Source organism: Trematomus bernacchii, unplaced genomic scaffold (assembly GCF_902827165.1).
Source record: "Trematomus bernacchii unplaced genomic scaffold, fTreBer1.1, whole genome shotgun sequence".
Taxonomy (NCBI): domain Eukaryota; kingdom Metazoa; phylum Chordata; class Actinopteri; order Perciformes; family Nototheniidae; genus Trematomus; species Trematomus bernacchii.
Window position 1 is genome coordinate 14164055 of NW_022987593.1, and position 14710 is coordinate 14178764.

The window sequence follows — 14710 nt, forward strand, 5'->3', positions numbered from 1 at the left end:
CCCTTTGAGGCGTTGTTAACATTAATGCTTTTTGCTTTTGTTTTTGTTACTAAGATACTTTTTAGCCTTATGATAGGATGAACTTAAGCTGTAGTCAATAAAGACATGTTTAATAGAGTGTTGCTGTTAGAGAACATACCTGCGCAGCACTCCACCACGTCTTGGCTTTGGCTTCATGGCCTTCACTGTCCTCTCCCTTTGAGTTTTTTCAAAGGCTGGGATACATTTTTCCAAATGATCACTTGTTACCTGGTGACAAACATATGGTTATATAACCTTAAAGAACTAACAAAAAATAATTAAGTATTTGCAATGCATAAACATAGAAGATATCACTGTCATATTATGATCACTTATTGTAAGTAAGTTTAAGTAAAACTAACACAAGTCAATATTATTCACCTGGGCATTAGTGTGCTTGAGGGTCTCAGGGAGCGTGGACAAAGTGACTTGTCTCTGTATTTGAGGATTCTCAGTGCAGGCACTAACAGGAAGCTGCTGTGCATTAGTGGAGAGTCCTTTGAAGGCAGCTGTTATTTCATTCACACACTCATCTGTTACCTGCTGACTCCTCATAGTAAGTCTAGCCAAGTCAGCTGTTAAGTTGTCCATACCATCGCTTGATAACTGGTAACTTTTGATTGACAGTCCAGCCATGGCAGCTGCCAACTCGTCCATATAATTCTTAAGAACGTGGTGACAATACTACAAAAAAGTGTATATATTAGGTCAGTTAACCTTGAAGAGCTAAACAGTTCAAGTGGTAAGTAACTAAGTATTTGCAATGAATAAACATAGAAATGATCACTGTCATATTATATAATCACTTAATATGGAGATAAGTCAAACTGACACAGACAGTTTAAACTGCTTGTTAAAACGCTATTGCTTATTGTGTTTTCTCAGCACACTAACATAAATAAGGATGTATAATATAAAAAACTAGAAAACGATATAGTATTTTCAAGTCTTACTTTAGTATGGTAAAATTAAGAATAAGTCACATTAAAGTGTGTCATGATTTTCCGTAAAAAAGTCAAGTATAGTTTGTCAAAAGAATATCAAAAAATAATTTTGTATGTTGAAAATCTCAGTGTTTAACTGAACACACCTACATGTGATAACGCCTCGAACAAAGGGGTAATTAGCATACAAAGGGGGGTCACTAGCATCAGTGGGGGAAAGGTGCTACGGGAATTAACTTTGAGGAGGGGGAACTTGTAAGAATTTCCAGCTTTTGAAGACAATTATATGGTACCCGTCCTTACAGCTAAACAAATCCTATGCCAGGTATTCAACAGACCACAAGAAGCACAAGAAGCCCCAGAAAGGATTACATTCAGAGCTAATAATGGTGAAACCGAAGAAGAAGCAAAGCAGATTATAATCGTTGCGGGTGAAAGGATAGAGAATTTGCAAGTGATGTTAATGCACTTATCTGATATAAAAAATGCATTCATTTACTTCCAAGAGACCCCTAAACATCTAGTTGGGCAATGTGAATTGAACGATAAACCGATCACTGTAAATGAAACGCGGAGAGAGGCAGCAGTGCAAATCGTTAAGTCTATTACCTTGTATGCACTACGACATTAACTTGGTCAAATGTAATATGTCTTTCTGAAGATGTGGCGAATGGTGTGTTTTTCAATTAAACAACCATAACAAAATGAAAATGTGTTTTATTTTTGCTTTCATATATAGTAATAGTATTAACTCCTCTGACTAGACTGTACTAAAATAAGACGTTTCACTGTTAAATAAAAATGGAAGTAGAAAATCGAGATAATGATGAGGCTCGTTATGTATCCAGTAACTATGAACAGCAGTTTGAAAATGTTATTTAACCCTTTAACTCTAATTGACAAATCTAAAATAGCCTCTAGCTTATCTATACGTTTGTGATTTTAACACTTATTCACTGACACAAGGCAGATTATGGCTTTTTTCTCTTGCCAAGATACTTTTAGACACACTCTGAGGTATGCAAAACCTTAAAACTAGAAAATGAAGTACATTGTCTGATTAGATTTTTTCGTAAAGACTGTTTCTCTAAAAGGCAAGTTTGTGATTTTTAACACTTATTTACTGACACAAGGCAGATTTTGACTTTTTTTTTTTCTCTTTTCATGTGTTACCAAGATACTTTTTAGATACACTTTTATGTATGCAACACTTAACAAAGGGGTATAATATGAAGTACTTTGTAAGGGAATGGGGGTTTCTTTAATACCTCGTTTTTTATTTTGTAAAAAACACTTGTACAGTTAAATAATGTAGGTTTTCTCTGATATTCTAGTTATTTTCAGCTACCAAGATACTTTTGTTGATACACTTTTATGTAGGAACATTTGGCAACTGGTAGAATGTCAATTATTTTGTAACAAAAATGTATTTTCTTAAAGACTGTGACTCTAAAAGGGAAGTTGGTGATTTTAACACTTCTATTTTTCCCCCGTTGTCTTTCACTTACTGTTTTGATACAGGTTTATGTATGACAACTTTACAACTGGTAGAAAGTTAAGTACTTTTTCTTTCATATTATTTTAACACAACATTACTTTTTTCATATTTTTCAACATACTGTGATATATATATATATATATATATTTTTTTCTCTCCATTATATTTTTGAATATACAGCAAACTCCTGGACTACTATCGTCACCACCATTGTGGACACCCACATATTGCAGTACTACTGCTGCTGATGTTACTCCTGGGGCAAAGACGTCTCTGTTTCTGAACATAGTGAAATCGGAGTTGGTTGATATTCTGGAGAGGGTGCTGCATCGGTACAGAGAAGAAATCTGCAATGGATGTCGAGTCAGCCACCCCAGCCAGAGGCAACACGATTGTCTGAATGACATTCCAGAATATTTCTTCAGAAACAATTACAACGCGTTAATGAAAAGACTTTGGCTCGCCGACTTCATTACTGTGATTGACCAGAGTCTTAATGATAAAAACATTTACACGGCTGAATGGAGGATCCAAGGCGCTTCGGAGGCTTTTATGCACAATCTCAAAAACTGCAGACGCCTCAAGGAGAGACTTGAAAAGATCCATGCCGAGCTAGTAGTGTTACCAATCCCGCTTCAATCACATTAGTATGCATAAAAAAGTGACAGGTCACACCTTCTAAGTCCCGCCCCCTAATTATGCTAATGAGCCCCCTTTGATATGCTAATGAGCCCCTTTGTTCGAGGTGTTATCGCGTACAGGTGTTACATCCTCCCCGGTAGCCCCCACCCCCCTCCCCCTCACATACAGGTGTTACATCCTCACCGGTAGCCCCCACCCTTCTCAGCCCCCACCCCGCTCAGCCCCCACCCTCTCAACCCACCCCCTCCTTACAGCAGGTTTCACATCCTCCCTGTCGCCACCACCCCCCCCTCCTCAGCCCCCACCCCTCTCAACCCCCTCCTCCTCCCCCCTCCTGTCCGGCCGGCATGTTCGTTACAGTTTAAATCTTCCGGGGCAAAATTAGAAAAGTGCCGGTTAAAGGTCTTCTATGTTATTTAATGAGCTTTGAAACAAACTGATATGATTCGATATTAAAGCAACTAATTATAGTAGATTAATTAACTATTCAAAACGTGTACAGTAATTTACAATAACACGGGAATAATAAACGGACTGCTCTCCCCCCTCCTGACAACACGCCAGTATCAACGTCGCGGGTCCAATAATGAGTGACTCGACAGTAAAACTAAAACATATCTATAAATAGTTTAGGTAGTTTGAGAGGTAATTAAAATAGCTACGTGTGATATCTGAAGAGTGTGTTTTGTTCCGCTCACCGCATGCAGAGATGCATGTCGAATAGTCCGCAGCACCGGTCTCCCCCGTCAGCAACAGCGGGTCTCCCCCGTCAGATTAGACTTTACTAGCGTTTATGTCCATGCGCAATCAGCCCATACAGGACATCTTTTGTCTGTCACACACTATGCTTGTATGTCACATAAGTGGTGCAGCTGATGCGGTATTGCGCTAAAGGGGATATCATTCTGGCCGGAGAGATTTCCCTCCACACACACACACACACACACACACACACACACACAGGGGCGGACTGGGACTAAAATTCAGCCCTGGAATCTGACCCAGTCCGGCCACATGTCATGTCAACGGGGGGGGGGGGGGGGGGGGGGCGGAGATCAGATAAAATAATACAGTACTATTAGTTATTGGAAATCAGCTGTTTATTATGCGGTTCAAGGGATAAATTCTCCCCTAAAGAGAAGAGGGAGGACACTCCTCAGATGTCTTAACACATGGGACATCATAAAGCAGTACACACACCAAAATCAGATGTTTATTAGGCTGCAGTTTAAGGGATAATTGTCACCTAAAACAAATAAACAAGATTGTCTGAGGCGGTTTGTAAACCTAATGTTGGGGGATCAGCAGTTTCTTTAGTAGGTTGCTTTTTTCTGCAACTCTGTCGAGGGACATGAGGATGTCTTTTTCTGTTGACATAAGCATGAATGCTTCCAGGTGTTCTTGTGACTGTGTGCTCCTTATTCGGCTTTTGATGTGCTTGAGTACAGAGAAACTTCACTCACAAGCTACCTGTGTCACAGGCAGAGTGAGAAGAAACTTGTATCCTAAACCAAGGAGCTGATAGGCTTCTGTGAAGAGGTTGTAGCGTTTCAGAAGTTGGTAGCAACATATTGAGCATTCTTTACAAGAGTTGCACTGTTTGTTTAAAACCTCTGTCTCTTCTTCCTCACAACCAGAGCAAATTCTTACTCTGTACTCTTCAAGTGCAGACATTTTAAGCCGTGGCCACTGGGCTGCCAGACACTTCAACTCAGACTGCAAATTTGCAGCAGTTGCCCTGCTGTCAAATTTAAGCAAGCATTTGCTTAGATCTTGAAAAGTCGAGTCAGGCAGAGCTTCTGCTGAACACACTTGGGGAAAGTTTCTTGGATCAAGGACAGCCAAGTCAGCATACAGAGTGCCGTGGGTCATGAAGCGTCGTTTGATACTGTCTGTGACAGTATCCAGTGCCTGGTTATAGACCTCTACTTCATAGGCCCTGTTTGCATCTGTCAATCTCTCATCACTTGCCATTTCGCCAGCCATCATCTTCCTTTTCCTGTTCCTCTTCAGTGGAAGGGTTGTTTCCAACTCAAGCTCACAGTCCTCTTCTGCCTCCAGTTTTGCATTTGCCCACTCAACAAAAGTATCAGCAGCTGTCTTCACTGTCATGAAATCTCTTGTCATGTTCATCAGTGCATGTTGAGTGTCCAGAACCATCCTGTGGGCAGACAGGATATCTAGTCCACATGTCTGCAAGTATTTTGAAAGAGGTGTTGTCACTTCAAAAATCCGAAGGAAAAGCTGGGCAGTCAACACCGTCTCGTACCTCAGGAGCGCCTCTAAGAATCCTCTTGCTCTGACACGCACTGCAGGTTTCAAATTGGCCTGACTTTGAAATTCACTTAGTGTCATGACGACATCAATGTACAGAGCCTGGTCTGGCTTTCCAAATGAGCCAAAGATCTTCTTCAAGGCTACATCTTTAGCCCACCACCGTGTCTCTCCAATTGGGGAGAGGCGTCTGTGTCGAGTGTCCTGGCTTTTATGCTCCCACACATTCATTCTTTTATATGACTCACGAATGAACACAGCAATGTCATTCATGAGGGAGAAAAGGGACCCACTAGCTATGGACACTTCAGTTGTATCAGACAGAACGAAGTTTAGCACATGTGCATAGCACCAAACATGTACATGGTTTGGGACTTTGGATGACAGGAGTGCGGAGAAGCCTCGATATTGACCCTGCATGTTGGACGCACCATCTGTAGCATTACTGATGCAGTTGCTGATATCCAAATCAAAACGATCCATTACACCTGTCAGCATCTGGACAAAATATTGGCCAGTGGATGCTTCACATTTGACCATTGCCAGAAGCCTTTCCTGGACAGTGTCTGTGACGTATCTCAGAATCACAGAACACTGCTCATGGGACGTAATGTCCTGGGTTGTATCTATTTGTACAGAAAACATACCGCTTTCAGCAACCTCTTTTGCAATGGTCTCCTGAATTAGCCTCTGCACTGTGGAAAGGACGTTGTTTACAGTTGTTTTGGACAAGAATGTTACAGCAGAACCCCGACCTCTAGCCTGTGAGTGTGACTGGTGCATCTTCTTACTTTTTTCTGTGCACTCAGTCAGATGTTCTTTCAGACACACATCATATTTTCCAAGAAGAATGATGAGCTCTAGAAAATTCCCATGGTCAATGTTGTCATCATCTAGTGCAGGGGTCGGCAACCCCTGGCACGCGTGCCAGCATTGGCACGCGGCACCGTAGCCAGTGGCACACTAGGAATAAGTCGAATAAGTGTGCAAAATATTTAAATTGTATTTTCGGATCCTGAACGAGACCGCCGCCAGAGCGCGTCTCCCCGTTACCTGCAGAAGGAAGCCATGCACGCAACGCAGCCCCGCTCTCTTTAACTCCAGGTGACTTTCTGCCGCTTTCCTCCGTGGTGCAGTGCTGATCGTTTCACCACGGAAGAAAGCACTTCACAAATTGCAGTACCCATAAGGAGCTTTACAAATGTCGCAGTTTTTGCGTGGCTGTGTGTGTCTTTAGTTGAAAGCCCAGTGGCGATCTGCTCATCTCTCATTGAAATAATATGCTACAAAGGGGCGGACTGGCCATCTGTGTGTTGAACTTTCCTGTCGGCTCCCAGACCGTAGTCGAGGAGGGCAGAAGCAACGAGCTTCAGGTTCAATAACCCACTTTAGCTTAAATGACTGGAGAGAGGCGAGCTCTTCTTGAGAGGCCGTTGCATTTATTTAGCTGTTCTTCTGTTTCACAAAATACATCACAGACCTCTGTTTTTCTGCTGCCTCGTTTCACTTCCAGAAACATACTCACACGCACACGCCACACCCCTCTCTCTCTCTCTCGGACAGCGATCTCATCTCACTCTGCATGACCCTAATATCATAACATGTGTGTTCTGGAGAATCACAGAACGGACGATCGTCCTTATTATTATGCCGTTTAAACCAATTATTTAAATGTGTTTGTTAAATTCGGTATCATGTAAGTTGCGCTGACAGGTCCACACACTGCTTCCCCGCAGCGAGGCCCCCCCCGCCCTCCTGTTGATAGATCACGAGCGTCAAGCTCCTCAACATCCTCAACACCCCCCCCCCCGTTGATAATTCTCGATCGTTGGCACGCTGATAATTTTTTTTTTTTTTTTAAATGGCACTTCATATCAAAAAGGTTGCCGACCCCTGATCTAGTGTATGCTGCCTCATATTCCTTCCCTCTGTAGAGAGGACCTCTTTCCTACGCACTTGACTACATCTACCACACGTTCCAACACCTGCCGTTTCTTCTTCACTTGATCTCTGTGGGCCACTACTTGTGATCCATGTAGTAGGCTGGCTATGTCTGATTTGGATGCCCTCAAAAAGTAGGCCTCCGCACACATTCTATGCATGATGGTCCTTTCGTGTTCCTCTACTCTCTGACTGATATGGTTCCAGTCCTGCATGCCACTTACAAAGGGATTGTTTTCAGATGGCTTGGCAAATGCTAAACATACTGCACAATACAATGTGTGGTTCTCTTCACAGTATGTGAGCCATTTTCTATCTGTGCCGTTCATGCGTTTAAACAGTCTTTGTACTGTCAAATATTTTGTTTTGGTCTGAGGGTGATAGGAAAAAAAACTATTGAGACTGTGATTGTCAGAATTTGGGCGTTGAAAATACCTCAGGCTTGAGCTGCCGTGTGAGTGGCTGTCATCCTCAGCCCTTGTTCCATCCTCAACCTAGACAATTATAAATTAATGTTAAAAATAATGTTAATTATTTTTATAATACTATACTACTTGAATTAATACTTAATAAATGTTGACAAGTAATACACTTTTGTTTAATCTATACTTTTTTTTAATATTAGTCTATTACACCTACTCTCAGTTTTATTTATTGAATTGCTTACATGAGAAACACAATAACTGGAAAAACTAGGTTGAATATACTTGTCTTCTCTACAGTGGCGACTGGTCATTAGGGGCAGGTGGGGCACAGCCCCACCTAGTGTCAGCAGAAAGTATTACAAATAATGATTACAAAAATGCAAAAAAATAAATAAAAAAATATATAAAATATATTTTAAGATCATGTTTAATCATCTGATTCGTCTGTACATTGCTGTTTTAGTCTGTGTTCTTCTAATTAGTGTGTCTACAGTCACAGTGTGTGCCTATTGAGCTGTTTAGAGCCATGTGGGACAAAACCTGATTATGCCCCTTCCTCTCGCTGTGAAGTCAACGGTGACTGTAAAAACTTCACTGCGCATGCTCAGAGTATTTTGTAATGAAATGTGTGTGGCAAAAAAATAATGACCAGAGGGGCATGGAGCTACCATCCCCACCATACGTCATCTCAAATCATTCAAAGCTGATTGGCTGTAAGTACGTGTGCCGCGAAAAGTGTGCTGTGTGAAGAGGAGACGAGAGAGCTGCAGTGACGCGTCCTAAAACCAGGAAGTAAGCACAAAAAAACAATGAGATTTCTCCAGAGGATTTTAGAAAATAGCTCGAAATAAGATCTGTGGGAAACGTACCTGTTAGATAAATGCACGTTTTGTTCAGCCGGATAACATCCACATGTCTACCCTACTTATATAATTTTTTTATCATAAATCTATGGATTAGATTTATGATAGACTTTTGAAACTACAAGAACATAAGGAGGACTTTTACAAAAAAGTAATAGAAATGTTTGTCCAGAAGGATAGGCAAATGGACTTCATCTTCAAGTCAAGGTAAGACCGCCATTTTATTGAAAATGGGATCTTACTAAGAGAGAACAATTCAATATTTAAATGATAAAATGACATTTTTTGGGTATCCTTTTGTTGAACTGTCTGTTTAAAATTAATCGAAGCATCAGACAAAAAAAGCTTTTGAAAATAATATTATATTTTGGTTTAGGTCAAAATATAATATTTGTAAACCTGAAGAGTCAGTGCCAGTGCCTCACCAGCCATGAACCTCACTGCACATCACTGCACGTCACTGCAGAAGCTTATAGACATCTACGTTTTTTGTGCCCCACCACTTTTGTACATATAAAAACGCCACTGCTTCTCTATAGTACTTACCACCTCTTGCTCTTGCCCTGCACTTGCATGTGCCAGTTGAGCTGGTTCTTCCACCAGCTCAACTCTCTGTCCCTCATGAACGCAGGAGGCTGGCTGTATATATGACATCGCGCCCTCATCATTCTCGTCTTCATCATGCACTTGTTCTAAGCTGCTGGTGATGATAGTGCTTGTAGTTGTAGCACCACTGCTGCCAAAAAGGTCTGTCAATTTGCGACATTTATTAGCATTACCTGCGAGTAACTTCACCTTATTTTCTCTTGCCTTCTCGGCGCCACCTTTTTCTTTCCTTTTTCTTAGGTTTTTATCCATGTTTTGTCATTCTCCCTGTCTGCTGCGGCGTCTGTGTGGCCGGTCTTTTTTCTTCTTCGTGTGTGATTATTTGACAGATAAGAACCACACAACTGCATTAGCGGCCGCTGTCGCCCTCTGTCGGCCGGAAGCGCAACTTAAATGATGAAGTTAAACCAAAAACAATTAAAGGGCCGGCCGGCCGTCAACTGCCCTTGACCACCGGCCGTTCTGTGGTTCTCCAGATTCTACAGATGGCCAGTCCGCCCCTGCACGGCAACGCCCACCACCAGCACACACACACACACAATGGCAGATGCAAGTATCAGCGAGAGCAGCAGCGCATTTACAACTTGGAGATATAACCACTATTTTCAATTTGTGGGGATAAAGGACGCAAAAAATATTACGGTCAAATGTAAACTGTGTGCAGAACAGAAAGCATTGTCCACATCGAATAACAGCAATGCCAATCTCCTGAAGCACCTAACTAATGTACATGGGGCTATAAAACTAGTCTTACTGTGCCACAGAACAACACAAAAACTTGTATTTTTATTGTTATTATTTTTAAAGTAAAGTAACTTGTTACTAGTTACTTTTATAATTTAGTAACTAATAAAGTAACTAGTTACTTTTTTGAGAGCAGTAACTATAACTATTACTAGTTACTTTTTTAAAGTAACTTGCCCAACACTGGTAATGAGTGACACGACAGTAAAACTAAACATATCTATAACTAGTTTAGGTAGTTTGAGAGGTAATTAAAATAGCTGTGATATTCTAACCTGAAGTGTGTGTTTTGTTCCGCTCACCGCTGCAGGTGATCATGCAGAGACGCGTGTCGACTCGTCTGCAGCAGCTGATCTCTCTCCCGTCAGATTAGACTTCACTCGCGTTTATGTCCATATCGATCAGATCTAGCTAGTTCTAGCTAATGATATGGCTACCTGCTTATTAAAAGACACCTAAACAATAAGCGTCGCTATGCAACCGGGTGAGTTGCTTATGGTTGAGTTTTGGGAAGATTTGTTTCCGTTTAGCTTCAAAAGTTGGGCATTTTGTGAGGAAGTGCTGCTCTGTCTCCACAGCAGTTCCTCCTCACTGTTGGCATGATCGCTCCTCTTTTGGCAGCCATGTTTTCTTGTACCTGCCTGTTTCTATGGCCAGGGTGTGTGTGTGTGTGTGTGTGTGTGTGTGTGTGTGTCTGTCTGTCTGTCTGTCTGTCTGTCTGTCTGTCTGTCTCACTCTCACTCACTCCTGCGCTCTTGCCACACACACGGAGCCGAGCTTGAATGAAACACCCAGAAGTCGGCTACTTGTACTGTACTGCAGCATATCATTTTCGAATCCATCATTTTTCAAATTATGAATTTCACATAGATAAAAAGAAAACATACATTTCTTGGGGTTGCTTAGCAGTTGCTAGGCCAATTGTTGCTGTTGCTGTAGCAACTGCAAGCTACCGCCTGGCGCCGCCCCTGGTCTCAGATATATACAAAACATGCTTTTGTAGATGTGTTTTCAAGGCCCGACCATATAGGGCCTGACCTGTTCTTATATATTTACAGAAAATTTTGTTGGAGAACTTCTGCAGTGTGTATTTGAATATAGCGTATGTATTTAAAATATGTAATCTTTTGGCAGGTTGCAGAGGATGCCTGAGGAAGGAAGCTGCTCTGTAGTCTGGATGTTCAGCTGTGGATACTCCTGTACTGCTTTCCAAACATCAGTGTTGTGAACAGGCTGCTGCTGGGGCATATATATTGTCTTAAATATCCTTCAGGCTCCTCTTCTCACCAATCTTATACTGACACTCTGCAGAGCAACCCGTCTGCGATGTGCACATCACATGCCAGTTTGTAATGTTTCCAGTGAGGATGTTTTCTATTGCTTTTATAAGAACGTTTAAAAGAAACTCATGGAAGTTGTGTCTTCTTAAAAAAGATCACTAAGTATGCTCATGTTCAGGTAACTACTTGTATTATGGGTTTCTACTAGAACATGTTTACAAGCTTTAATATTTTATTTAATATTTGTATTCATCCTTTGTCTGAAATGCTCCATTTGAACTCTACAGTTACCCAAATGTGTCAGCACAAACACTAATACGTGTTGGTTTTTTCTGTAAAAAGTCCCCCTCTAAGTTTGTTAGAAAACACAGCGGTTTCTGAGGGTGTTTTTCACACGGCAGGAGATGAGTGATGACCAGCTTCTATGTTCCTCTATCTCATAAACAGGTGGGAAATATAACTAGCAGAATGTACTGGTCATAATAAGTGTGGTTTATTCACTGACATTTCCTGTGTAAAGTGGAAGTTGGGTGAGGTGATACACACACTCATCCCTGCTGCCTCCTCCAGCTGCTGGCCTGTTCACACATCTGTACTTGACTCCCTACCAGGCTGTTGCTCACTGTCTTGAATCTCCTCGTAGATCTGCTCAGGTTCAGCTTTGTCATCGTTGGGGGTTCTCTTTTTTCTGTTTTTGAAGAAGTGTCTCAGGGTTATGATCCCCAGAAGCCAAAGCAGCCACAACCGCTACTCGTACGGGTACTTTCCAAAAGTCAGATCGTGGTTGGTTCTCTGGTTCTGCAGTGGTTCCCTCCTGTCCTGAGTCACTACCCAGTCCCTTGTTTCTTTGTGTGACTGGTTTAAATCCAGCTTTAAGATCCACCATAGGATCCTTCATTACTTTCAGAAATATCTGGTAGTTATTACAAAAATACATTATTCCATGTGTAACATTTTCTATCACCAGTGAATTATCTGATCCGAAAGCAAAGTGTTTGTCAATGATGATCACTTTGCCATTTTCTATAGTGACAAGAGGCAGATATCTACCATTACCCCGGTTAAGCCAACTCCATTTTACATCTCCTTTCTTATGAGGACAGGGCAGTGTAGCCTTCATGCCCGTCTGCACTGTTACCTGTTCAGGATTATTTCAAACTTTTCAGTGACTTCAAGAATAACCAGTTTAAAGACGCCGTATTCTGCTTATTTTCAGGTTCATATTGTATGGAGTGTCTCTACTGGGACATGTCTCCATACTTTAATGTTCAAAAAGCTCTTTATTTTTCTCATACTGCCTGTGCTGCAGCACCTCTTTTCCCCCTCTGTCTGAAACCAGAGCCCAGTCTGCTCTGATTGATGAATGAAAACAAGGCAGAAGCCCAGAACTCCAAATGTATGAATATTTTAATAAAGACCTGTTTAAAATAGTTATTCTTACCTGTATAGCTGATAGAGAAGCATGCAGCGAGCAGCAGGAAGTAGAGACAAAGCAGCATCTCTGCAGCTGGTGAACTCTGTTGTGTCACATACGACTTAAAAACAGTCTTGTCTAAGAGGAAGTTATGAGTAATATGGCTGTGGTTGGAAAAGGTCTTGAGTGATTGGCTGTTTTATACAGTGGGGAGTTTCTCTGCGCAGGTTGAACTAATCAGATCTAAAAACAACATTTGTTTCTGTCACTGTGAGAAAGGACATCTCCTGCTGAAATATTTAATAAAGTGATTTGCACCATTTCTCTTTCACTCAATTTGACTGAACTTAGACCTACAGTTAGTCTAACCATTGAATATTATTATACTGTATACATGTTTTTTTCAGACATATTTCAAAAATAAGGATTTTATTTACCCAATATATGTACAGTTTTAAGATGGGTAATAAAATAAATTAGGTTTAAACAAAAAGATATAAACATACACAATCTAGCATTTAACGCATAAACAAAACGTCACAAAAATGGGTGACATCCTGTGTGCTCTTCTGCCCAAGAGCAACTCACATACCCCCCCTCATCTCCACACTGCAGGAATGTATAGCCCTACTGGCCAGTCCATTGTTGCGTGCAGGGGGAACAGGCTCTAAAAAAAAAGGGTTGCTTAAATGGAGTGGCCTCTTTAAACACCCCTCAGGGTTTGAGAGGAATGGCGTAGTCCAATTAGCTGACACATCTATGAAGGCAGGTGTTTTCCATCAGCGCAGCCTTTGGCCAGGAGCAAGGTGAGCTGTAAGACACTGACAATATGATTACACACAACACAATTAACAATAGATATTTTAAACAATATTGCGTGCAATCAATCTAGCAAAAACAAAGCTGTTTCAAATCAATGTGTCTGTGTATGTCTGATGTAAACAAAAGCATAACCTTTAGGATGTGTGTTCGTTTGTGAGGCTTGTAGCCCTCACAAGAAGTTATCTTATTTAACACAACAGCTGTAATCTTGGAAGAAAGAAACTCACAAAAAAACTTAAAATGTGTGACAAAAATAGTCTCAAATTATCTTTAAATAAAGGCTAAAAGCCATCGGATAAGAGCTAAAGTCTAAAAGCTATCGCTAACAGCTAACAGCTAACGGCTAACAGCTACAGTTATTATTCTAGTTTGGCTCTGGGTGAGTAACAGTTTATTTGTAATGCTCAGCTGACTTTATGTTAGTTATTTATTACACCAGTTGTCTTTAAGACAGTTTGAGTTGTTGTGTTGGTGCTCTTTACCATAGATATGGTTTTAAATATATGCTAACTAGCTTATTAGCATCGCCACTCACCGTGACGTAGCATTTTTCCCATTGAAATGAATGGGGTTCTTCAGTTAGCAGCTAACGCTAAGCTAAGCGACAGTTTAGCTCATTAAAATATATAAATATATATACTTTATTTAAATAATGATTTATCTTAAACTGGGAAATGATTGTGTCACAGCAGAAGTGTTTTCAGGCATTACACAAGTTAAACATATTTAAAAGATGCAATAAGATATAATAAAAATGAAGCATTAGCAGCAAGTTTACACACAGGACACATGACTAGAGTATCTAAAGAATACACAATATACCGAAAATACTGTATACATGGAGTACATTAAACAGTCTCACTAGCTAATGTTTGCTTTCTGTGTTAACTTAGTGATAGTTAATGACACAGATAGCGTTATAACCGTGGTTCAAACAACCATTAATGTCACTTTCTATGTGAATAAAGTCATTTTAATGAAATAAAAATGAACAAACTGTGAGCTGTAAATTAGAATGTAAGTTGCTACACAGATTATGAAGAATTATATCTAAATATTTGTATTATATTAATAATAATTTAATAATAATAACTTTTTATCGTAATGGTTAAAGTTATTTGCATGTAACGTTAATAACTATCTGACCTTTCTATCATTTTCTCCTCTGCTTAGCATCACATTGACTAAATTGATCAATTTGGAACATGTTTACGTCACAGCAGCATATATAAGACA

The 14710-nt window shown here is 40.6% G+C and overlaps 1 protein-coding gene across 1 annotated transcript in view; it reads right to left on the reverse strand.

Moving 5' to 3' along the window:
• The window catches only part of LOC117481734 (E3 ubiquitin-protein ligase TRIM39-like), a 937572-nt gene that overhangs the window by 514978 nt on the left and 407884 nt on the right, over window positions 1-14710 (reverse strand). The gene's annotated exons all lie outside the window — the stretch shown is intronic.